General features: G+C 51.8%; 6 non-coding genes across 6 annotated transcripts; all 6 read right to left on the reverse strand.

Annotated features, from left to right (window-relative positions):
• Nucleotides 1–1,358: 1,358 nt before the first annotated feature.
• Nucleotides 1,359–1,431, reverse strand: trnat-ugu (transfer RNA threonine (anticodon UGU)). The gene has a single exon. It is a non-coding gene; the product is annotated as a tRNA-Thr (tRNA).
• Nucleotides 1,432–2,677: 1,246 nt separating this feature from the next.
• trnat-ugu (transfer RNA threonine (anticodon UGU)) lies at nucleotides 2,678–2,750 on the reverse strand. The gene has a single exon. It is a non-coding gene; the product is annotated as a tRNA-Thr (tRNA).
• A 2,565-nt stretch (nucleotides 2,751–5,315) lies between these two features.
• Nucleotides 5,316–5,388, reverse strand: trnat-ugu (transfer RNA threonine (anticodon UGU)). The gene has a single exon. It is a non-coding gene; the product is annotated as a tRNA-Thr (tRNA).
• Nucleotides 5,389–9,273: 3,885 nt separating this feature from the next.
• trnat-cgu (transfer RNA threonine (anticodon CGU)) lies at nucleotides 9,274–9,346 on the reverse strand. The gene has a single exon. It is a non-coding gene; the product is annotated as a tRNA-Thr (tRNA).
• Nucleotides 9,347–10,592: 1,246 nt separating this feature from the next.
• Nucleotides 10,593–10,665, reverse strand: trnat-ugu (transfer RNA threonine (anticodon UGU)). Its single transcript has one exon. It is a non-coding gene; the product is annotated as a tRNA-Thr (tRNA).
• A 1,247-nt stretch (nucleotides 10,666–11,912) lies between these two features.
• Nucleotides 11,913–11,985, reverse strand: trnat-cgu (transfer RNA threonine (anticodon CGU)). Its single transcript has one exon. It is a non-coding gene; the product is annotated as a tRNA-Thr (tRNA).
• Between the last annotated feature and the right edge of the window lie 657 nt (nucleotides 11,986–12,642).

A 12,642-nucleotide genomic window follows, 5' to 3' on the forward strand; every position in this document is an offset into this window, starting at 1 on the left:
AAGCGTTGAAACTGAGTGGGCGCTGGAGACATGGCTGAGAGGCCCCAGTGAGATTTGAACTCACGACCCCTGGTTTACAAGACCAGTGCTCTAACCGCTGTGCTATGGAGCCGGGTGGTCCGGCGCACTGCGCTGGATTGGTTAACACTGGCTGACCCAAGTACTTGGGACACAGGTTTCAATCGACTCTCGCCTCACCGTCTGTACAGTTTGAACATTCTGCCCGTGTGTGCGTGGGTTTGCTCCGGCTGCTCCGGTTACCGCTCTCAGTCCAAAGATGTGTAGCTTCAGCGGGATTGGCCATGCTTCCTTGTCCCATTGTGTACGGTGATAGTGCGGGCCCGGTGGATTCGTCAGCATTAAATGTGGAATGATGCGGAATGGGTCTGGGTCGATTGCTCTCTGCAGGGTCGGTGTGGACGAGATTAGAATAAATTAGATTGGCTACAGTGTGGAAACAGGACCTTCAGCCCAACAAGTCCACATCGATCCTCTGAAGAGTCACCCACCCAGACCCGTTTCACTCTGAATAATGCACCTATGACTAGGGGCAATTTAGAACTTCCTGTAGAAGGGCTCATGCCCGAAACGTCGATTCTCCTGCTCCTTGGATGCTGCCGGACCTGCTGCGCTTTTCCAGCAATACATTTTCAGCTCAGCAATTTAGAATGGCCAATTCAGCCGGCCTGCACGTCTTTGGACTGTGAGAGCAAACCGGAGCAAACCCACGCAGACTCTGGGAGAATGTGCAAAGTCGACACAGACTCGATTCCCTAAAGCTGGAATCGAGCCTGGCTCCCTAGCGCTGTGAGGCAGCAGTGCGAACCACTGAGCGACTGGTTGGGCGGAATGGCCTGTTTCCAAACTGGAGGGATCCTATGCCTCTGAGATTTCTGACAATCACCGGGAGACCTAATTGGGAATTGTCATTCGCTCGCTTGGAGTGACTGAGGTCAGCGATCTCAAAGTTAAATCCGTGAACACACACAGCCCCGTTCTTTGCCTGCAGAAAAAAGAAGTTTGTGGATTTCAACTGAACGCTGTAAGTGACAAAAACAGAAGTTGCAGGAAAAGCTCAACAGGTCTGAGACGAGAAATGAGAGTCGACAGGTGTCTGTCACTTCAGGGTAATGACCCTGGTGTTTCAGACATCAGTTCCCAAGCTCTTGACAAAAACAGCAGCTATCAGTCCAACAGGGTTATTCAGGAGCGCGACTCGTTCATTTGGTGATTGCGGGTGAACGCCGTCGCTTCCAAATAAGCCGGTTAGACGACAAGCTGGCGTTGAGCTTGACCATAGCATCCTACAGTCTCATGCCAAGCGTTGAAACTGAGTGGGCGCTGGAGACATGGCTGAGAGGCCCCAGTGAGATTTGAACTCACGACCCCTGGTTTACAAGACCAGTGCTCTAACCACTGTGCTATGGAGCCGGGTGGTCCGGCGCACTGCGCTGGATTGGTTAACACTGGCTGACCCAAGTACTTGGGACACAGGTTTCAATCGACTCTCGCCTCACCGTCTGTCCAGTTTGAACATTCTGCCCGTGTGTGCGTGGGTTTGCTCCGGCTGCTCCGGTTACCGCTCTCAGTACAAAGATGTGTAGCTTCTGCGGGATTGGCCATGCTTCATTGTCCCATTGTGTACGGTGATAGTGCGGGCCCGGTGGATTCTCCAGCATTAAATGTGGAATGATGCGGAATGGGTCTGGGTCGATTGCTCTCTGCAGGGTCGGTGTGGACGAGATTAGAATAAATTAGATTGGCTACAGTGTGGAAACAGGACCTTCAGCCCAACAAGTCCACATCGATCCTCTGAAGAGTAACCCACCCAGACCCGTTTCACTCTGAATAATGCACCTATGACTAGGGGCAATTTAGAACTTCCTGTAGAAGGGCTCATGCCCGAAACGTCGATTCTCCTGCTCCTTGGATGCTGCCTGACCTGCTGCGCTTTTCCAGCAATACATTTTCAGCTCAGCAATTTAGAATGGCCAATTCAGCCGGCCTGCACGTCTTTGGACTGTGAGAGCAAACCGGAGCAAACCCACGCAGACTCTGGGAGAATGTGCAAAGTCGACACAGACTCGATTCCCTAAAGCTGGAATCGAGCCTGGCTCCCTAGCGCTGTGAGGCAGCAGTGCGAACCACTGAGCGACTGGTTGGGCGGAATGGCCTGTTTCCAAACTGGAGGGATCCTATGCCTCTGAGATTTCTGACAATCACCGGGAGACCTAATTGGGAATTGTCATTCGCTCGCTTGGAGTGACTGAGGTCAGCGATCTCAAAGTTAAATCCGTGAACACACACAGCCCCGTTCTTTGCCTGCAGAAGAAAGAAGTTTGTGGATTTCAACTGAACGCTGTAAGTGACAAAAACAGAAGTTGCAGGAAAAGCTCAACAGGTCTGAGACGAGAAATGAGAGTCGACAGGTGTCTGTCACTTCAGGGTAATGACCCTGGTGTTTCAGACATCAATTCCCAAGCTCTTGACAAAAACAGCAGCTATCAGTCCAAGAGGGTTATTCAGGAGCGCGACTCGTTCATTTGGTGATTGCGGGTGAACGCCGTAGCTTCCAAATAAGCCGGTTAGACGACAAGCTGGCGTTGAGCTTGAACATAGCATCCTACAGTCTCATGCCAAGCGTTGAAACTGAGTGGGCGCTGGAGACATGGCTGAGAGGCCCCAGTGAGATTTGAACTCACGACCCCTGGTTTACAAGACCAGCGCTCTAACCGCTGAGCTATGGAGCCGGGTGGCCCGGCGCACTGCACTGGATTGGTTAACACTGGCTGACTCAAGTACTTGGGACACAGGTTTCAATCGACTCTCGCCTCACCGTCTGTACAGTTTGAACATTCTGCCCGTGTGTGCGTGGGTTTGCTCCGGCTGCTCCGGTTACCGCTCTCAGTCCAAAGATGTGTAGCTTCAGCGGGATTGGTCATGCTTCCTTGTCCCATTGTGTACGGTGATAGTGCGGGCCCGGTGGATTCGTCAGCATTAAATGTGGAATGATGCGGAATGGGTCTGGGTCGATTGCTCTCTGCAGGGTCGGTGTGGACGAGATTAGAATAAATTAGATTGGCTACAGTGTGGAAACAGGACCTTCAGCCCAACAAGTCCACATCGATCCTCTGAAGAGTCACCCACCCAGACCCGTTTCACTCTGAATAATGCACCTATGACTAGGGGCAATTTAGAACTTCCTGTAGAAGGGCTCATGCCCGAAACGTCGATTCTCCTGCTCCTTGGATGCTGCCGGACCTGCTGCGCTTTTCCAGCAATACATTTTCAGCTCAGCAATTTAGAATGGCCAATTCAGCCGGCCTGCACGTCTTTGGACTGTGAGAGCAAACCGGAGCAAACCCACGCAGACTCTGGGAGAATGTGCAAAGTCGACACAGACTCGATTCCCTAAAGCTGGAATCGAGCCTGGCTCCCTAGCGCTGTGAGGCAGCAGTGCGAACCACTGAGCGACTGGTTGGGCGGAATGGCCTGTTTCCAAACTGGAGGGATCCTATGCCTCTGAGATTTCTGACAATCACCGGGAGACCTAATTGGGAATTGTCATTCGCTCGCTTGGAGTGACTGAGGTCAGCGATCTCAAAGTTAAATCCGTGAACACACACAGCCCCGTTCTTTGCCTGCAGAAAAAAGAAGTTTGTGGATTTCAACTGAACGCTGTAAGTGACAAAAACAGAAGTTGCAGGAAAAGCTCAACAGGTCTGAGACGAGAAATGAGAGTCGACAGGTGTCTGTCACTTCAGGGTAATGACCCTGGTGTTTCAGACATCAGTTCCCAAGCTCTTGACAAAAACAGCAGCTATCAGTCCAACAGGGTTATTCAGGAGCGCGACTCGTTCATTTGGTGATTGCGGGTGAACGCCGTCGCTTCCAAATAAGCCGGTCAGACGACAAGCTGGCGTTGAGCTTGACCATAGCATCCTACAGTCTCATGCCAAGCGTTGAAACTGAGTGGGCGCTGGAGACATGGCTGAGAGGCCCCAGTGAGATTTGAACTCACGACCCCTGGTTTACAAGACCAGTGCTCTAACCGCTGTGCTATGGAGCCGGGTGGTCCGGCGCACTGCGCTGGATTGGTTAACACTGGCTGACCCAAGTACTTGGGACACAGGTTTCAATCGACTCTCGCCTCACCGTCTGTACAGTTTGAACATTCTGCCCGTGTGTGCGTGGGTTTGCTCCGGCTGCTCCGGTTACCGCTCTCAGTCCAAAGATGTGTAGCTTCAGCGGGATTGGCCATGCTTCCTTGTCCCATTGTGTACGGTGATAGTGCGGGCCCGGTGGATTCGTCAGCATTAAATGTGGAATGATGCGGAATGGGTCTGGGTCGATTGCTCTCTGCAGGGTCGGTGTGGACGAGATTAGAATAAATTAGATTGGCTACAGTGTGGAAACAGGACCTTCAGCCCAACAAGTCCACATCGATCCTCTGAAGAGTCACCCACCCAGACCCGTTTCACTCTGAATAATGCACCTATGACTAGGGGCAATTTAGAACTTCCTGTAGAAGGGCTCATGCCCGAAACGTCGATTCTCCTGCTCATTGGATGCTGCCGGACCTGCTGCGCTTTTCCAGCAATACATTTTCAGCTCAGCAATTTAGAATGGCCAATTCAGCCGGCCTGCACGTCTTTGGACTGTGAGAGCAAACCGGAGCAAACCCACGCAGACTCTGGGAGAATGTGCAAAGTCGACACAGACTCGATTCCCTAAAGCTGGAATCGAGCCTGGCTCCCTAGCGCTGTGAGGCAGCAGTGCGAACCACTGAGCGACTGGTTGGGCGGAATGGCCTGTTTCCAAACTGGAGGGATCCTATGCCTCTGAGATTTCTGACAATCACCGGGAGACCTAATTGGGAATTGTCATTCGCTCGCTTGGAGTGACTGAGGTCAGCGATCTCAAAGTTAAATCCGTGAACACACACAGCCCCGTTCTTTGCCTGCAGAAGAAAGAAGTTTGTGGATTTCAACTGAACGCTGTAAGTGACAAAAACAGAAGTTGCAGGAAAAGCTCAACAGGTCTGAGACGAGAAATGAGAGTCGACAGGTGTCTGTCACTTCAGGGTAATGACCCTGGTGTTTCAGACATCAATTCCCAAGCTCTTGACAAAACCAGCAGCTATCAGTCCAAGAGGGTTATTCAGGAGCGCGACTCGTTCATTTGGTGATTGCGGGTGAACGCCGTAGCTTCCAAATAAGCCGGTTAGACGACAAGCTGGCGTTGAGCTTGAACATAGCATCCTACAGTCTCATGCCAAGCGTTGAAACTGAGTGGGCGCTGGAGACATGGCTGAGAGGCCCCAGTGAGATTTGAACTCACGACCCCTGGTTTACAAGACCAGCGCTCTAACCGCTGAGCTATGGAGCCGGGTGGCCCGGCGCACTGCACTGGATTGGTTAACACTGGCTGACTCAAGTACTTGGGACACAGGTTTCAATCGACTCTCGCCTCACCGTCTGTACAGTTTGAACATTCTGCCCGTGTGTGCGTGGGTTTGCTCCGGCTGCTCCGGTTACCGCTCTCAGTCCAAAGATGTGTAGCTTCAGCGGGATTGGCCATGCTTACTTGTCCCATTGTGTACGGTGATAGTGCGGGCCCGGTGGATTCGTCAGCATTAAATGTGGAATGATGCGGAATGGGTCTGGGTCGATTGCTCTCTGCAGGGTCGGTGTGGACGAGATTAGAATAAATTAGATTGGCTACAGTGTGGAAACAGGACCTTCAGCCCAACAAGTCCACATCGATCCTCTGAAGAGTCACCCACCCAGACCCGTTTCACTCTGAATAATGCACCTATGACTAGGGGCAATTTAGAACTTCCTGTAGAAGGGCTCATGCCCGAAACGTCGATTCTCCTGCTCATTGGATGCTGCCGGACCTGCTGCGCTTTTCCAGCAATACATTTTCAGCTCAGCAATTTAGAATGGCCAATTCAGCCGGCCTGCACGTCTTTGGACTGTGAGAGCAAACCGGAGCAAACCCACGCAGACTCTGGGAGAATGTGCAAAGTCGACACAGACTCGATTCCCTAAAGCTGGAATCGAGCCTGGCTCCCTAGCGCTGTGAGGCAGCAGTGCGAACCACTGAGCGACTGGTTGGGCGGAATGGCCTGTTTCCAAACTGGAGGGATCCTATGCCTCTGAGATTTCTGACAATCACCGGGAGACCTAATTGGGAATTGTCATTCGCTCGCTTGGAGTGACTGAGGTCAGCGATCTCAAAGTTAAATCCGTGAACACACACAGCCCCGTTCTTTGCCTGCAGAAAAAAGAAGTTTGTGGATTTCAACTGAACGCTGTAAGTGACAAAAACAGAAGTTGCAGGAAAAGCTCAACAGGTCTGAGACGAGAAATGAGAGTCGACAGGTGTCTGTCACTTCAGGGTAATGACCCTGGTGTTTCAGACATCAGTTCCCAAGCTCTTGACAAAAACAGCAGCTATCAGTCCAACAGGGTTATTCAGGAGCGCGACTCGTTCATTTGGTGATTGCGGGTGAATGCCGTCGCTTCCAAATAAGCCGGTTAGACGACAAGCTGGCGTTGAGCTTGACCATAGCATCCTACAGTCTCATGCCAAGCGTTGAAACTGAGTGGGCGCTGGAGACATGGCTGAGAGGCCCCAGTGAGATTTGAACTCACGACCCCTGGTTTACAAGACCAGTGCTCTAACCGCTGTGCTATGGAGCCGGGTGGTCCGGCGCACTGCGCTGGATTGGTTAACACTGGCTGACCCAAGTACTTGGGACACAGGTTTCAATCGACTCTCGCCTCACCGTCTGTCCAGTTTGAACATTCTGCCCGTGTGTGCGTGGGTTTGCTCCGGCTGCTCCGGTTACCGCTCTCAGTACAAAGATGTGTAGCTTCTGCGGGATTGGCCATGCTTCATTGTCCCATTGTGTACGGTGATAGTGCGGGCCCGGTGGATTCTCCAGCATTAAATGTGGAATGATGCGGAATGGGTCTGGGTCGATTGCTCTCTGCAGGGTCGGTGTGGACGAGATTAGAATAAATTAGATTGGCTACAGTGTGGAAACAGGACCTTCAGCCCAACAAGTCCACATCGATCCTCTGAAGAGTAACCCACCCAGACCCGTTTCACTCTGAATAATGCACCTATGACTAGGGGCAATTTAGAACTTCCTGTAGAAGGGCTCATGCCCGAAACGTCGATTCTCCTGCTCCTTGGATGCTGCCTGACCTGCTGCGCTTTTCCAGCAATACATTTTCAGCTCAGCAATTTAGAATGGCCAATTCAGCCGGCCTGCACGTCTTTGGACTGTGAGAGCAAACCGGAGCAAACCCACGCAGACTCTGGGAGAATGTGCAAAGTCGACACAGACTCGATTCCCTAAAGCTGGAATCGAGCCTGGCTCCCTAGCGCTGTGAGGCAGCAGTGCGAACCACTGAGCGACTGGTTGGGCGGAATGGCCTGTTTCCAAACTGGAGGGATCCTATGCCTCTGAGATTTCTGACAATCACCGGGAGACCTAATTGGGAATTGTCATTCGCTCGCTTGGAGTGACTGAGGTCAGCGATCTCAAAGTTAAATCCGTGAACACACACAGCCCCGTTCTTTGCCTGCAGAAAAAAGAAGTTTGTGGATTTCAACTGAACGCTGTAAGTGACAAAAACAGAAGTTGCAGGAAAAGCTCAACAGGTCTGAGACGAGAAATGAGAGTCGACAGGTGTCTGTCACTTCAGGGTAATGACCCTGGTGTTTCAGACATCAGTTCCCAAGCTCTTGACAAAAACAGCAGCTATCAGTCCAACAGGGTTATTCAGGAGCGCGACTCGTTCATTTGGTGATTGCGGGTGAACGCCGTCGCTTCCAAATAAGCCGGTTAGACGACAAGCTGGCGTTGAGCTTGACCATAGCATCCTACAGTCTCATGCCAAGCGTTGAAACTGAGTGGGCGCTGGAGACATGGCTGAGAGGCCCCAGTGAGATTTGAACTCACGACCCCTGGTTTACAAGACCAGTGCTCTAACCGCTGTGCTATGGAGCCGGGTGGTCCGGCGCACTGCGCTGGATTGGTTAACACTGGCTGACCCAAGTACTTGGGACACAGGTTTCAATCGACTCTCGCCTCACCGTCTGTCCAGTTTGAACATTCTGCCCGTGTGTGCGTGGGTTTGCTCCGGCTGCTCCGGTTACCGCTCTCAGTCCAAAGATGTGTAGCTTCAGCGGGATTGGCCATGCTTCATTGTCCCATTGTGTACGGTGATAGTGCGGGCCCGGTGGATTCGTCAGCATTAAATGTGGAATGATGCGGAATGGGTCTGGGTCGATTGCTCTCTGCAGGGTCGGTGTGGACGAGATTAGAATAAATTAGATTGGCTACAGTGTGGAAACAGGACCTTCAGCCCAACAAGTCCACATCGATCCTCTGAAGAGTAACCCACCCAGACCCGTTTCACTCTGAATAATGCACCTATGACTAGGGGCAATTTAGAACTTCCTGTAGAAGGGCTCATGCCCGAAACGTCGATTCTCCTGCTCCTTGGATGCTGCCGGACCTGCTGCGCTTTTCCAGCAATACATTTTCAGCTCAGCAATTTAGAATGGCCAATTCAGCCGGCCTGCACGTCTTTGGACTGTGAGAGCAAACCGGAGCAAACCCACGCAGACTCTGGGAGAATGTGCAAAGTCGACACAGACTCGATTCCCTAAAGCTGGAATCGAGCCTGGCTCCCTAGCGCTGTGAGGCAGCAGTGCGAACCACTGAGCGACTGGTTGGGCGGAATGGCCTGTTTCCAAACTGGAGGGATCCTATGCCTCTGAGATTTCTGACAATCACCGGGAGACCTAATTGGGAATTGTCATTCGCTCGCTTGGAGTGACTGAGGTCAGCGATCTCAAAGTTAAATCCGTGAACACACACAGCCCCGTTCTTTGCCTGCAGAAAAAAGAAGTTTGTGGATTTCAACTGAACGCTGTAAGTGACAAAAACAGAAGTTGCAGGAAAAGCTCAACAGGTCTGAGACGAGAAATGAGAGTCGACAGGTGTCTGTCACTTCAGGGTAATGACCCTGGTGTTTCAGACATCAGTTCCCAAGCTCTTGACAAAAACAGCAGCTATCAGTCCAACAGGGTTATTCAGGAGCGCGACTCGTTCATTTGGTGATTGCGGGTGAACGCCGTAGCTTCCAAATAAGCCGGTTAGACGACAAGCTGGCGTTGAGCTTGAACATAGCATCCTACAGTCTCATGCCAAGCGTTGTAAACTGAGTGGGCGCTGGAGACATGGCTGAGAGGCCCCAGTGAGATTTGAACTCACGACTTCTGGTTTACGAGACCAGCGCTCTAACCGCTGAGCTATGGAGCCGGGTGGCCCGGCGCACTGCACTGGATTGGTTAACACTGGCTGACTCAAATACTTGGGACACAGGTTTCAATCGACTCTCGCGTCACCGTCTGTCCAGTTTGAACATTCTGCCCGTGTGTGCGTGGGTTTGCTCCGGCTGCTCCGGTTACCGCTCTCAGTACAAAGATGTGTAGCTTCTGCGGGATTGGCCATGCTTCATTGTCCCATTGTGTACGGTGATAGTGCGGGCCCGGTGGATTCTCCAGCATTAAATGTGGAATGATGCGGAATGGGTCTGGGTCGATTGCTCTCTGCAGGGTCGGTGTGGACGAGATTAGAATAAATTAGATTGGCTACAGTGTGGAAACAGGACCTTCAGCCCAACAAGTCCACATCGATCCTCTGAAGAGTAACCCACCCAGACCCGTTTCACTCTGAATAATGCACCTATGACTAGGGGCAATTTAGAACTTCCTGTAGAAGGGCTCATGCCCGAAACGTCGATTCTCCTGCTCCTTGGATGCTGCCTGACCTGCTGCGCTTTTCCAGCAATACATTTTCAGCTCAGCAATTTAGAATGGCCAATTCAGCCGGCCTGCACGTCTTTGGACTGTGAGAGCAAACCGGAGCAAACCCACGCAGACTCTGGGAGAATGTGCAAAGTCGACACAGACTCGATTCCCTAAAGCTGGAATCGAGCCTGGCTCCCTAGCGCTGTGAGGCAGCAGTGCGAACCACTGAGCGACTGGTTGGGCGGAATGGCCTGTTTCCAAACTGGAGGGATCCTATGCCTCTGAGATTTCTGACAATCACCGGGAGACCTAATTGGGAATTGTCATTCGCTCGCTTGGAGTGACTGAGGTCAGCGATCTCAAAGTTAAATCCGTGAACACACACAGCCCCGTTCTTTGCCTGCAGAAGAAAGAAGTTTGTGGATTTCAACTGAACGCTGTAAGTGACAAAAACAGAAGTTGCAGGAAAAGCTCAACAGGTCTGAGACGAGAAATGAGAGTCGACAGGTGTCTGTCACTTCAGGGTAATGACCCTGGTGTTTCAGACATCAATTCCCAAGCTCTTGACAAAAACAGCAGCTATCAGTCCAAGAGGGTTATTCAGGAGCGCGACTCGTTCATTTGGTGATTGCGGGTGAACGCCGTAGCTTCCAAATAAGCCGGTTAGACGACAAGCTGGCGTTGAGCTTGAACATAGCATCCTACAGTCTCATGCCAAGCGTTGAAACTGAGTGGGCGCTGGAGACATGGCTGAGAGGCCCCAGTGAGATTTGAACTCACGACCCCTGGTTTACAAGACCAGCGCTCTAACCGCTGAGCTATGGAGCCGGGTGGCCCGGCGCACTGCACTGGATTGGTTAACACTGGCTGACTCAAGTACTTGGGACACAGGTTTCAATCGACTCTCGCCTCACCGTCTGTACAGTTTGAACATTCTGCCCGTGTGTGCGTGGGTTTGCTCCGGCTGCTCCGGTTACCGCTCTCAGTCCAAAGATGTGTAGCTTCAGCGGGATTGGCCATGCTTCCTTGTCCCATTGTGTACGGTGATAGTGCGGGCCCGGTGGATTCGTCAGCATTAAATGTGGAATGATGCGGAATGGGTCTGGGTCGATTGCTCTCTGCAGGGTCGGTGTGGACGAGATTAGAATAAATTAGATTGGCTACAGTGTGGAAACAGGACCTTCAGCCCAACAAGTCCACATCGATCCTCTGAAGAGTCACCCACCCAGACCCGTTTCACTCTGAATAATGCACCTATGACTAGGGGCAATTTAGAACTTCCTGTAGAAGGGCTCATGCCCGAAACGTCGATTCTCCTGCTCATTGGATGCTGCCGGACCTGCTGCGCTTTTCCAGCAATACATTTTCAGCTCAGCAATTTAGAATGGCCAATTCAGCCGGCCTGCACGTCTTTGGACTGTGAGAGCAAACCGGAGCAAACCCACGCAGACTCTGGGAGAATGTGCAAAGTCGACACAGACTCGATTCCCTAAAGCTGGAATCGAGCCTGGCTCCCTAGCGCTGTGAGGCAGCAGTGCGAACCACTGAGCGACTGGTTGGGCGGAATGGCCTGTTTCCAAACTGGAGGGATCCTATGCCTCTGAGATTTCTGACAATCACCGGGAGACCTAATTGGGAATTGTCATTCGCTCGCTTGGAGTGACTGAGGTCAGCGATCTCAAAGTTAAATCCGTGAACACACACAGCCCCGTTCTTTGCCTGCAGAAAAAAGAAGTTTGTGGATTTCAACTGAACGCTGTAAGTGACAAAAACAGAAGTTGCAGGAAAAGCTCAACAGGTCTGAGACGAGAAATGAGAGTCGACAGGTGTCTGTCACTTCAGGGTAATGACCCTGGTGTTTCAGACATCAGTTCCCAAGCTCTTGACAAAAACAGCAGCTATCAGTCCAACAGGGTTATTCAGGAGCGCGACTCGTTCATTTGGTGATTGCGGGTGAACGCCGTAGCTTCCAAATAAGCCGGTTAGACGACAAGCTGGCGTTGAGCTTGAACATAGCATCCTACAGTCTCATGCCAAGCGTTGTAAACTGAGTGGGCGCTGGAGACATGGCTGAGAGGCCCCAGTGAGATTTGAACTCACGACTTCTGGTTTACGAGACCAGCGCTCTAACCGCTGAGCTATGGAGCCGGGTGGCCCGGCGCACTGCACTGGATTGGTTAACACTGGCTGACTCAAATACTTGGGACACAGGTTTCAATCGACTCTCGCGTCACCGTCTGTCCAGTTTGAACATTCTGCCCGTGTGTGCGTGGGTTTGCTCCGGCTGCTCCGGTTACCGCTCTCAGTACAAAGATGTGTAGCTTCTGCGGGATTGGCCATGCTTCATTGTCCCATTGTGTACGGTGATAGTGCGGGCCCGGTGGATTCTCCAGCATTAAATGTGGAATGATGCGGAATGGGTCTGGGTCGATTGCTCTCTGCAGGGTCGGTGTGGACGAGATTAGAATAAATTAGATTGGCTACAGTGTGGAAACAGGACCTTCAGCCCAACAAGTCCACATCGATCCTCTGAAGAGTAACCCACCCAGACCCGTTTCACTCTGAATAATGCACCTATGACTAGGGGCAATTTAGAACTTCCTGTAGAAGGGCTCATGCCCGAAACGTCGATTCTCCTGCTCCTTGGATGCTGCCGGACCTGCTGCGCTTTTCCAGCAATACATTTTCAGCTCAGCAATTTAGAATGGCCAATTCAGCCGGCCTGCACGTCTTTGGACTGTGAGAGCAAACCGGAGCAAACCCACGCAGACTCTGGGAGAATGTGCAAAGTCGACACAGACTCGA

Source organism: Chiloscyllium plagiosum, unplaced genomic scaffold, assembly GCF_037043375.1.
Source record: "Chiloscyllium plagiosum isolate Xiang-an unplaced genomic scaffold, Cpla_swu_hap1 HiC_scaffold_38, whole genome shotgun sequence".
NCBI lineage: Eukaryota > Metazoa > Chordata > Chondrichthyes > Orectolobiformes > Hemiscylliidae > Chiloscyllium > Chiloscyllium plagiosum.